The 13,415-nt window shown below is 36.0% G+C and overlaps 1 long non-coding RNA gene across 3 annotated transcripts in view; it reads right to left on the reverse strand.

The window, feature by feature from the left end:
• Nucleotides 1-4,143, reverse strand: part of LOC109319531 — a 53,481-nt gene extending 49,338 nt beyond the window's left edge. For all 3 annotated transcript variants that reach the window (XR_002103530.1, XR_002103531.1, XR_002103532.1), the window contains exon 1: nt 2,720-4,143. This is a non-coding gene — a long non-coding RNA (uncharacterized LOC109319531). The remainder of the gene's footprint in view (nt 1-2,719) is intronic.
• Between the last annotated feature and the right edge of the window lie 9,272 nt (nt 4,144-13,415).

Here is a 13,415-nt window from a genome sequence, read left to right on the forward strand (position 1 = left end):
AATCATTAGCACTAGATCTTTTACATATCATTTTATAGCAGCAATAATTACTTCCTTATTGGACTTTACCAGTCAGGTAATGACCAGCTAGAGCATTAAGCACCTTCAGTTCTGCCCTAGGCCCTTCAGTCCTTTAGCTAGTCATTATCTGATCAGCAAAACCTCCAAACAAGTCACTATTGCATAATTTTATTGGCTGTAACAATGTGGTTTTGTCTACATAAATATCTGCAGATGATAGCATATTCTACATAGCTGAGTCATACATTTATTTACATTGATGCATGTTCTAATAAGAAGTCAGTTCGAATCACTGTTGAGGAATATTGTATGCATGGAATAAATCTGCTGAATTTGACTCAAATGTGAACATAACACAGACAAATAAAATGTTTCCTTCATAGCTATACTGTGAAAACAAATAATTTAGCAAAATTATCAGATACTTTGATCTTTCCATGAAGCAAGTGCAAACAATGTTTTAAAAGCAGACAACTAAATTTAGTAGGGCTTGAATAATTGATATGCTAGTGTGGCAGTAGATAAAAACTTATGTTTCTCATCATGCCAAACCATTTTTCCTCCAAATGAAGTTGCTTTGTTTGTGGTTAAATATTCTGAAGATGTCCACTTAACAAGTAGAAAATCGTGATGCCATTAAGAGGTTATCCTTAGTAATAAAAAGACTCAAACATGCCTAGGAATGTGATCTCTATTGCAGATAATTTTTAAGAATGTAACATGTCCCTGCTTTGTCTAGGGAGAGTCATGTAAGTGATCCCAAGAGAAAAAATAACACGCATTTTAAAATGAAGATATTTAAAATGTGTAACATATTTCAGTGTGTTACGTGAACCTTGCTGTTTATGTTTTTCCTATAAAGTTTAAATTAAGCCTCCTAGGAATGGGTATGTATCTCTTGCTTCTGGTTCCATCTGAAAACAAAATACATTTTAAAATGCATATTTTACAATATTCCAGTACAGTTTAACATGCAATAATAATTGTACTCTCTTGTTTCTCCCATCTTTAAATACAAGCTAATTTGAAATGTAAACTTTTAGCAAATAGCAGTTGCTTGTGTAGCTGAATTGCTCAAGTGACTGGCAGCAATTTATTTTTTTTTATCTTCCATGTAACATTTTTAAATACCCATCAGTGTCAAAAGAAACTGCACAGATCACTGTTGCTGTTCTAAATAAGGCAGAGCAATGTTAAGAAAAATGTCAAAAAAAATCGCAATGGATTAAAATGACATTTCTGCACCATGTCAGTGTGGATAGCAAAGCTTAGTGTTTTGCATAATTTCAAAAGGTATTCTTCATAAAACATTCAACATATAAACAGGCTGAGGGGCTTTGTTTTAAACATGTAAGATTATAATTGATGTTAGGAACAATTAATAAATTGCCAGTTAATCCTGTGTTATTATTTAAGATGTATTTTGCAGTTACAGATTATAAAAGAAAACAAAAGAAACTGAGATACATTTTCACATCCACATGCAATCTAGAAATAAAAAAGCAGTTTCCAGTTGCCCTTTCTTTTGTTTTGTTTTTTAATTCACTTTTGCATGTGCTTTCTGAACAAACTGGATTAGCTGTATTTAAAACAAGAGATAAGGAACAGATTTTTATTACTTTAAAACATTCTTCAAGGTTTACACAGTACTGTAAATACATTTATGCTTGGAACTATGTTTTCCTTTTTATTGGCACTGCACTGTAGAAGTAAAATAACCATGTAGTAACACAATTAAGGAATGAGTAGTTAATGGAGAAAATATTAAGACAGACAGCATTTACCATTTTTTTTCTGGTCACATCTTGGGATTGCTGACTGCGAATCTGATGTTAGTTTTGCAGAAGAATCGGAAATTATGATAAAACTACTTATTTTAAATGAAAGATCCGTTCTTGCACTGCACTGAAAAAACATAATGAATATAGATAAGTAAAAAATAATGGGATTATTGTGATGATAGGATCAAGGATGATATCAGTTGAATTTGAGTGTGCACTTTTTCAAAAACAGGTACCAAAAAAAAGAATTTAGACAAATTTGCCTCTTAACCTTTAAAGATTTCCTGCCTATTCCTGTATGTCCTTTATTGCATTAATTTTTTATTTAAATTACACCATTAACTGGATATGAATTTATCAAGAATACATATATTGATTTATAAAACAGTATCATTAATTATTATAATAGCTAGATGTAGCTGATATTACAAAGCCATTTAAAGGTTTTTAATATAACTTGGACATACATAGATAGATAGACATTACATACAAGACTACAATTTAAACTGGCTACCAGCAGTTAATGAAATCCTTGATTTATATTCTAGTTTAGAGATTGATTATATTGTTGCTTTGTAAAACTATTTATATTATGTCATTTTTCAAAAGATGTCTCAATAAAAAAGCAAAATAAAAAAAGCATTCTATTTTCAAAGCAGATTTTGTTTTTTATATTTTAAATGCTGCTGATAATAATTTATTATGAGTTGTGAGACTTGTCATTTCCATAGTAGAGTTGGTTTTCTTGATGGCAGCTTTGTTGCAAATGCACAATTTCACATACTCATCCACTTGAAAAAAAAGGTTCTCTTTTCAATAACATTGTGTTTATTTCATAAAACATAAAATCAACAAAATGTCTTTCTGGCAGAGACTTCTCAGGCATATTTTTTAAGGTGTGGAAAAATGGGACTTACCCTAATGCTGCAAAGCAGGCAGTCACGGAGAACATTTTGATTTAAAATGCAATCTGAAGAGAAGAAGAGAAAAATAAGGAATGATATTAACAAACAACAGAATAACACTCTCCAGTTACTTCTAACATGTTAATCGATTAATTAATGCATTGAAAGTTTAAATCTTTCACATTGTTCTTGAGGGGCTATGTCTCTTGACTCTTTATTTATATCACTTATTCTTGTCTGGCAACATATGTTACCGATTTATTGTAGTATTTTTACTGTTAGCCAGACAAATGTAAGGGCTAGCTGAGAAAGGTAGTTTCATCTGATGAGTTTAACAATTGCAGGGCATCCTTTAAGGTTAGCCAATAGGCTCTTTTGAAGCTATAATACTATTAACCATTTTGATGCTGAAATATTTTTATTGTTGAAGTTTGGTCTTTCCTATTATGGAGCTCTGTGTTTTAAATATATATACAAGATAAAAATACAAAATATTGTTTGGGAAGAAAAATGCATGCCAAATACTTTTTTCCTTATGTGTCTTAAACCATCTTGTAACATTTTCATATGATTAGACATTAATTTTTCTCAGTACAAAGTACGACTTGGACCAGTGGGAAACATATTTTAGTAAGCAGTCATCAACTAATTCCTTACTGCATTACAAATGCAAACAAATATTCATTTCAGTTTAAGCATTCAAGTTTCTCTGATATAATTACTAACAGCCCCAAACAGTCCTGAAGCTTTTTTCCTTCCAAGAATGTAACTTATAAAATGAAAATTATTTTTTTTTACTAGATGCCCCAGTAACTAACATGATATTAAGCATTAATGGTCAACTAGATTTTGTATTTTTCAAGAATATGTAATGATTAAAGGGCTTGTTCTGAAATAAAAGGTTGACTTTCCAGCTTTGTTTCTGATCCATTTTGTACTGCAAGTAACACTAGCAGCCTTGCTTCTATACCAGAAAACTTATGTGCTGTCACTTCAAACATGTTCATTTACTTGTCATGAGTCTCATTCTTTAATAAATATATTCTCAGGCTCTTGAAGCTGTTTTAATGTTGAAGCTCATCGTTAACTTCTGGAAGCCAACTGGTTCCAAGTTCCTACCATTTGTGTGGGAATATTTAGTAATATAACACCCAATCCCTGGCCACAAGAGAGTAACTGAGCCCATTATACCTACCTATGAATTCTAGCTCATGTGAGAGAACCACGTCTGGGTGTTTGGAGACACTTGTAACACCAAGGACCAAAGGGATGCATTAAAGACAGATTTGTAACCCTCACTCTGGATTTCCTTGCTCTTGGTGGTTAACTCAGATCCTTGGTATTAGTGGGAACTACTATAGATTTATACTTTAATTTTCTTGCATTTTTATATTCAGGAAAGCACATGCTCAGAGTACTGGGTATATGCTCCGCATATAGTACCAGGATTAATATTAATTTAATTATACTTTGTAAATAAAGGACCAAATGCTTTTAAAAAGGATTTTTGACATCATGGATCAGGACAATTTTTCCAATGGCATTTATGGACCCTTTACAAAATATCACATAATTCATAGGGAAGCTGTTTTATTTGACTGGGATGAGGACAGGGGAATGGAAAGCCATAGCTAATTTCCCAATAATAGCTCAGCTGTTATTTTTAATTATGAAAATGGCCAAATGTTTCTATTTATAGATTCAAGCTATGTGGAAAACTAAAATATGCAAAAGGTTTAAGTTAGCAATGCAAAGCTTGTGTCTGAAATTTTTTTTTCCCCCTTTAAAATCATCAATATTTTAGATTTTTTTAAAATTTTATTTGCATCCAGCTGACCTTATGCAATGACTTCCATCTTCAGGTGAATCCTGGACTGTTAATTTAATCTCCTGAAAATCCACTGCTAGCCCTGGGGACATTGAGAACTAGTACCACGAGTACTAGTTAATTAAGGGACCTGAAACCGATTTTCCCCACCCCCAACCCAGTGTTATTTAGGCAGGTGTCATTAACGTCCTGGATAGATATCAAAGACTGTGTTCCATTTAGGCTACTAAAACCTTGTGTTTATTGCTACCATTTAATTCTATGTTTAAGCGAGTTTCCGGCAACCTTCTGGTTATGCTAGAAACCTCCCTAGCACTTTTGTTATGGCTGTTGTACTTTTTTTGGGTGGGAGAGGGAGGGAGAAGGGGGAGAGGGTTAGGTCTCTCAATCACTCTATTTCTGTTTTGTCCATCACCTTGGTTTCTTTCCCCTGTTTTTGACCTGCACTTTTTCTGGATCAGACACTGGCAGGTTGAGAGGTAATAAGAACCAGATGGACATAGTGCAGAAATTGCCCAAATGGGTACGAGAATGTGGGGAGCTGTCAGGCATGGAGAGAAGCTGGAATTTTTCAGCAATAAAATGGGATTTATCGCCACTCTACCACAGTCATTGCCGACAACCGTTTACCTTGACAGAAACCCCATTCCAATAGGCCACTCCAATGCAGATTTTTTTTTCCAAAGAGTGATGATTGGTATTTGTTCTAAGGCTCAAATGGCCTGCACTAAAGGTGAAGCATTAGGCCAAAGTCCTGTATTCCCTACTGAGGCAAATGAACCTGCTAAAATAAGTTCCTTCCACAATAGCTGTGTAATTGAAACCAGAAAGTGAGAGAATTTGATAAATTGCTTGACCCTGAAGGAATGTTAAGGTCATAAATTTTCATTGCATGTTTTTGCCTCTTTTTTTTTTTAATTTATTTTCATATATTGATTATATTTTGTATTTTTTTTCAGAATTTCAGCAAGCCTAAGCCACTACCTGTTGGGGATGGATGATAAAGCAACAATTAAATGGTTTAGAGAATTCTAACCAACATCCTTCCAGGATGGATCAAGGACACAAAGTATTAATGAATGGCAGTTTGCATGCATTGTATTTTAGGAACACACCGCATAAACTACTTACAACTTGAAATGGGGATGCAATCCCAGATTATATTTTTTAAAAATCATGTGGTACTGCAAGAATTAAAAAGTGTAAAAAAAAAAAAAAAAAAAAGAAAGCCTGAAAATAATTTAGAAACATCAACCACTCATTGCCACTCTTACCTTTTTGCTTCTATTGCCTTGTCTTTTGTTGACCTTAAACCAACGGCATTAATCCTGAAAAATGATTATTGGCTTTATTAAATTAAATGTGCAGATTTTTAAAAATATTTTTTAAACAAAAGCATCTTACTATTAAAACATACATCTCAATAAAAGAAAAGTAAAATATCAACAAGGCATACTTCTCTGTGCCTACCACTACAAACACAAGCTAAAATAACAGACTGAGCCAGTGATTTTTATACCACAGTAGCAAAATTTCTCAGCACTGTAGTAGTTTTATTTTCACAACTGAATGAATTGTGCTATATTATAGTAACTGGGCTTTATAATCTTGCTGCTTTTTCCTGGCTTGACTATAACATTTCAGTAGCTATAATCACACTGTAGCACTTCGATAAAGCACTACACTTTACATAGCCATACATACTTAACCCAACATGCAGCAAGTTAAATAATCATTAGCACAGTAACCCATTGCTATCAAAAACTTATTGGTCCTCTAAATTTTAAATTAATGGCCTGTCTTCCTAGCTGTGTGCGTCTGGTTTTGAACTGCTTCAGTATGAAGTCATGGATATATTATCAGTACACGTTAGACAATTTTTATTATTGGCATTTCAAGATTAAAAAGCCACAAAAGCAAATGGTTATTGCTGAATTGTTCTATCCCTAGACCTCCGAGTCTAAAACAAACCAGTCTGAGTGCTAATTATCAGCCGATATTTGACAAACCAACTATAGTGTTCATGCCATAAGCATAGAGTCCGGTTATAATGCCTAAAAAAAAAATTCCACAAAGCTAAGCAAATGGGTGAAAAAAGTTAAAGACGTATAAAATCTCAGCTAAAGGAGGCTGAATAATACACCCAACTTTTCTGAGAATTTAGGATGAATTTCCCCTTTCCTCTTAAAAAGACCCTTAAACTTTTTTTTCCACAAAATTCACTATTTTTTATAATGGAATAATTTTTGGTAAGTTGAAAATAGTTATATATACAGCAAATGAAGTTAGCATCAGTCCTATTCCAATTAGAGATGAAAGAAGAAAACACTTGGAATGTAACCTAAAGATGCAAAATAAAATGACACATTACTGTGAGAATTGTAATATGTTACTATGTAAATATTTTACTAAAAGTTCTCAAACTACATGCCTGTCTTCCACTTTATAAATGAGAGGATATTGTAAGGTGCAAGTGATGCAGCTTAGATGTATATTTCTGACTGAGATTTTTCATGATTAAAATGTTTCTTCCTGCCTCCACTCAGGATTTTTGTTGCAGAGCTGCTTCAGACCAAAAAAGTATAAATCTCATAAGTATAAATAAAATATGAATAGAAAATGGCTTCCATCACTAATATTTTTGCAAACTAATGTTCAGCTGATGCAACTCAATTTTATTTTGCATCACATTAGTGTCATAATGGTAATGACTGGCCTTTATTCACTAACAGTTTGAGTCAGCACTTTGAGACATTTTTCAAATTAGGTCATACTGCAAATTTGTGGCTGATACAAAGGTTGATTAAGAGAGCTTCACAATTTTAAAGTGATGTTGTGTGAGGAGAATTAAGTCTTGTGCGATAGTTCCAGGAAATGTGAGCAACCATAACTAAGCAGCAATAATGTATGGGCCATAGGGGGAGAACATATTTCCACAGAGTGCTTGAAGTAATACCCATTTACAATTTAACAAAGTCCTCTTCCTGTTATGGAAGAATTGTATTATGGGTCTTGAAAACAAGCAATGAATTACAATAAGGACATAGAAAGATGTTCACTGCTCTTGTTTCACTGAAAGTCAGTTCTCCTCTTCATGTTCCTTTGATCTTGTCAATAAAGACCTTTTTTATTCCAAGAGAATTGTCTCCTGTCTTTCTGAAGTTAAAATGATCCCATGTCACATCTAGACCATTTACCCATAATGTAACAATTCCGAGGTGAGGCTAAATTGCTATGTAAGCTAATGCTGAAAAATTATTAAGCAGGTTTTCAAAAAGTGACCTGCACCGGTCACTGGGGTCTAATTTTCAAAAACAGTTCAACTCTTATTTAGGGCAGAGGCTGAATAAAGTGTCTGATTATCCAGAGAGCTCAGCACCTAACAGCTTCAGTTGTTCTCAGCGTTTTAGTCCAAAGAAAGTAAGGAAGTAAGTTTTTCACTGTGAGCTGTTGGGTGCTGAGTACTTTTGCGTATCCGGCCACTTCAATTTGATGCCTGAGGAGGAACTGAGCTCTTGTGAATTCTGTTTCATGGGATGCTGCCATTGTTGAGAGGCCAGAATTAAACCCAACATCCTGTGGCATTCATCATTTTATTTTTCTAATCCCTTTGCTGTGAATTAACAACTGGTGAGAAGCAGGCTCTTTCAGTTGGACATTGTTTGGTTTTAACTTTTTGGACCACTTAACAAAACAAGAAGAGCTATCATTAACATGGAGTGTGCTGCACACATTGTGCTCAAGGGTAGGAAGGAAACTATGGGAAAGGCTCTCATTCCAGTTGCACGGGAACAAACTCAAAGCCACGACACTGGGATGAGGGTTTACTCAGGTAAACTGAGGCTGGAATCCCATAAGCAAATTTTCTATGCTTATATCTATGATGGTGATTTCAAGATTGAACCAAATTGAAATGAAAGGAAAGTGATTTTAAAAATCCAATCTGAAAGAACAATCCCCTGCTTTAGGCCTATCTTTGAAGATTAGAGAGCTGTTTGACATCCTCCTTTATATTTTCCTTAGTTTCTTTAAACCAGTGTCCCTGGACTTACATTTCTGATGTGGGCAGCTGACTTTATTTCACGTTTTTGATGTGATCACCCACAGCCCCTTTCCATTCTCCATATGTTTCTGGATTCAGTCACTTTACCCACAGACCACTCTGACAGTACAACACCTCAAATCCCTCCAAGTGGCAAAGTCTATTTTATTCCCAGTCACTTTCAATTTGCCTTTGGGGTTTCTCTAAAGGTTTTAGCGAATGTGATTTCTAAGGACCAAAACTAAAGGAGGGGGAAAGTGGCAAGCAGGCCACAAATAAGGAGGTATCATAAGCCACAAAAAGGAGTTCCTGTAACTGGTATTTTTGAAAAGTGCCCAACTAAGGACCTACATCTCTAATAGCTGTAATTGTCCATGTTTAAATGTATGTTTATGCTTCTGTCAGTATAAGCTTTTCTTCAGAGTAAAGGATAAAAGTCTATTAAATCTTTAAGCAAGCTCTAAACCAAAAAAAGGAGGGGAGAAGGATTTATTTGGCCTTTATCACAACAAATCTAGCTTTGGGCCTGAGCCTAGAGAACTTGTTTAATCTCCCTCAGACTCCAGTAGGTGTGTGCAAAGGTAAATGCTGTTGATCAGCCATATTGCCAAGCCCAAGCATTCAAAACCCATGAATCAGCCATCAAGAAATTAAATCATGCCTGAGTGGCTTAACACAATCAGGAGAAGTTTCTAAACTAATAAATAAGTAAATATAGCTCCTAAGCCTAAGGGTGAAATTATAGCATGCTTTCAAACTCTTTTGTAATGCCAGAAGGGAAAGGCAGGCGACTGAAATTCTCACAAACACTTCAGTCCAGAAACTGTAGCTAAAAGGAAAATGGTAAATTTCACAAGACTTGGCAACTGTGCGTCTTGCCCACAGTGTCTTGTTACTTCTTATTGTAAATTGCTATGTCACTGCTAGCTCTTAAATGAGGTCTACCGGCATTTCTATCCATGAGTGTGGAAATCACACTTGTACACAGCACCAGGACCATCTACGCACTTCTCAAATTTGGCCCCGAGTGAACAATTCACAGAGAAGAGCTTTCCCTACCTAACATAGCCATTTTTTTTCCTGTTTGTAGAACATCTATGAACATAAAACTATTTTTGTCATTTTAAAAGTTGATCGGAAGACATTTCTGCCAACTTTCAATGTTATGGCTCATTTGTGACTAGCTCTCTGACTGTTTGCTAGGGATGGCATTCATCTCTAGGCCAAAGGTTCACATAAGACTCAAAACAGTGCTAATGTAGGACTTAAAAATCTACTCAGGACACTCACACTTTATTTCTAGAGAGGGTAAAGTTCACCTAGCTGTGCAGTCCAACTTTCCAGTGACTTAAATGGGAATTGGACTGGACCTTGCTTGAACTATTAGTCATTGGTCAAATAAGTCATATGGTATGGCTTCTGTTCCCTCACAGCCTAAATGGTGCCAATGTAACCCACTGTCCTCCATGTTAGGTGTCCCAATCTAGCCACTGACTCCAAGAAGACAGAAGTCTATTGCAGCTATCAACTGTTTGACTCATGCTTTTAGTACTAGGGGTCCCAAGTTCATGCCCCATGTGGGTAGTCATTACACAAGCACTTCCAGTGAGAATACCTGAATAAGCACATTTTAAATTCCGCGTCTGCAAATAATCAAACATTAGATTTTGTGTTGGTAAAACTTACATGGATGTTCATGGAAAGGGAACACAACAGGGGCCCAAGTAGGCTCATTCTGATTTTAGTTTGTATCTAAGTGTACAAATGTTTTATGGAAACATGTTTGCAGCATTCTCCCGGTTCTAATTATTTCTCCACTAGCTAGCTAGCTAAACACATACATACATACATACACACAGATATTTCTATCTAACTATGTTAAGAAACAGGTACCCAAATCTGATGAATAAGCATATGTTGTTCTGTAGGAATCATTCCTTAATATGCTTTGCTAGCTCTACCCTGCCTACCAAAATGTTTTAAAAAAAAAAATCTTAAAGACCAAAGCAAAAAGCGCTCTTTCTTTGCTGCAGACTAAATTCATTTAATATTTAAGAAAAAAAGATTTTGGGCCAGAGTCAGGCCTCTGAAGTCTCTGTCATGTAAAAGGAGGAGAGAATCCAAATTCTTTCAAATTCCAAATGGACTTTGCAAGGTTGGCAGTTGGAAAAAGTGGCTAAACCAAGCCAACTTGATGCAAAAGTCATTGAGATTAAATTAACATGGATCTTCACTGCAACTTTCTCCCAGATTTAAGAGCAGAATTGTACCTTGGGCAAAATTCATACCTGCACAAGGCCTGTTGAGCTCAAGTAGGATTTAGTATAATACAGAGGTACAGGCACTCTCTCCATTGGAGTAAATTCCTTTAATGTCTACATTTATTTCATTTATAATCACAGAAATGTCAGGCCTGCTGTCAGGCAAGTGATAGAGAATAAATCTGGTTTATTTTGACAGATGCTTACTAGGGGCTAGATTGTTCCCAACCTCTTCCCTAAGTGTGTAAAATTGAGGGAAGAGGAGCCTGTCACAAGTGCAAGCCACTTACTTTTTGAGCAAAAGTGGTTTGCCTATTGACAGCAGTGATGAAACTATGCGCTTTTAAAGGATATGAGTCATCAGTGCACCATATTTGTGTGCCAGGCAGGATGCACATGACAGCTCTGATAGAATTGCAGTAGACACATTTCCTTGCGCCCTGCCTGAGATACAACATCTCCCCAAGGTCCCACAGAAACTAAATGAGTCCAGCCAGCCTACATGGGCCAGTGCTCACTGAGACCGACCAGGCCTGGAACATCACAATGCCTGGAGCATCTTTTCAACCCCTGTGATGTCTTGCCTGGAAATTAGCTTAAACCACACATAAAATGGGTGATAGAATTTTTATTTAGCTAAGTGACTGGGGGTGGCCAGCTCAGTTGACTAGATGAAAGGAACATCTAGTTAGCTAAATTTATTAATATGCACTTTTTTCAGAACAGATACAGCTACATTATGGAGGTGAAACATGACTTTTGATGATCAAGCATGCAGTGATTAAATAAGGTTAATCCTCATTTTATATGCTAATAGGATATTTATAATCTCAACTGCATATCCAATTTAGCTATTTTATTCTCTGTTGTTAAGAAAGTACTTCTTATTAGTGAAAGAGAATACCCCTATGTTCTCTGCAGATGCTGCTTTAATTGGGCTCAAATGCATTGTGTGTAATTAGTCCACTTCTTTAATATTTCATCCATAATTACACCATGAACAATGTGCTTAAATTTCATAAAGGCTGCCAGTTTAATTTTTTAAAAGAAATAATTAATTAGTGACCTTTCACATGTCCCAAATGGTTTTGATTTAAATCTAACCCCATCCATAAGTAACCACGAAGGCCCACATTTTCAAAATGGGGCCATAACCAGTTTCACACACACACTTGATTCCCAGCAGAGCTAAGCACCTGGAACAACTCTTCTCTTCAGCTGAAGTTGACAGTGCACACTGTCTCTGAAATCTCAGATCTAATGTGTCTTAACCTGGGTACCAAATACAGCGAGCAAAAAAATCAGTGACTCCCTTTAAAAAATGTGGAATACAGTGGATGATGAAAATTTGGTACTTAATTCCAGCTCCGTATCATCTACTTAATGAGTCATTTCTAGTGTTGCACTCATTTGAAAGAGGGAAATGAATTGCCCTGTGGTACAGTATTCCTACATCATATAGTTTTAGTACAGTCAATGCTTATTTGCAGTGACAGCAGGTAAGAGCAACACCTTCTGACCAGCATTTCTCCTACCATGTATTCAGACATTCCCTAATAATACCGACAGTGACATAGCACCAGTGCACTGACAGGTTTTTACCAAAAGACATCAACTATACCAGCATTGCTTCCTTTCTCATATCCTTGTGACAAGGTATTTAGCAGCATTCACAAATTCGTTTGAATTTGACATGGCCGCACCATGAGCACTTCTGCTATGACCTTGACCTCTCGAGCTCTAGGCTTTCAGCTGCCTACCCCAGTGTCCATGCCACTGGAGTGGGGTTGTACCAGTATTACAAATGCTGAGTGTGTTACAGTAGAAAAATTGACCATGCTCCTACCAACCTAAAGGACTTCCTGAAAAGTGACTTTGTGCAAAGCATCACTGTAGGGAATATCTGTTTTGTGACTATATCCAGAGTGAATTTGCTCCGTTTCACAAGTTCTAACTGCACACTCAGCCTGGCATCTGAAAATCAAGCTGGGTTCTTTCAGAATATCGTATCATAACCCATAGCAAAGTCTGCAGGAGAAATGCTTCCCTCAGTAACACCTGTGTTAACTCCACTATCCACAAATTATGCCTCCAGTTACACCTGTGCAAACCTATTTCCTGCAGTGGCATTTCAAAGGGGTAATAGAGGATACTATATGATGACAATGCTGTTATACAGCTGGCCCTGAAACTAGAATTTAGTTAATCATTCTGCTGATGTTGTGTGAGCCAAAAACAAAAAATCCATTTCATTCTCCAAGAGCTGTGTTGGTTCAGCAAGGCTGAAATAAAATAATAAATAGTAAAAGCTCAGGGCCAGATCTTCAGCAGAAGTAAATTGAGCTACACTGATTTACACTTGCTAAGTACCCAGACCTTGCTGCTTCACCTGGATAAGCTGATAGGACTCAGCACATATAAAAGGAGCAGACTTGCCGAGCAAGAAGGGTCTGTTTTTACACACGGTCACGTTTCAGATCAGAGCTGTGCTGTACAGATGTGTAATTGTTTGGCACAGCAAGTCTTCTTTCTGAGTGCTTTGTTACTTTCTGGGAAATACTTTTGGGCTGTTATCTC

Source organism: Crocodylus porosus, unplaced genomic scaffold (assembly GCF_001723895.1).
Source record: "Crocodylus porosus isolate Cpor-Errol unplaced genomic scaffold, CroPor_comp1, whole genome shotgun sequence".
NCBI lineage: Eukaryota > Metazoa > Chordata > Crocodylia > Crocodylidae > Crocodylus > Crocodylus porosus.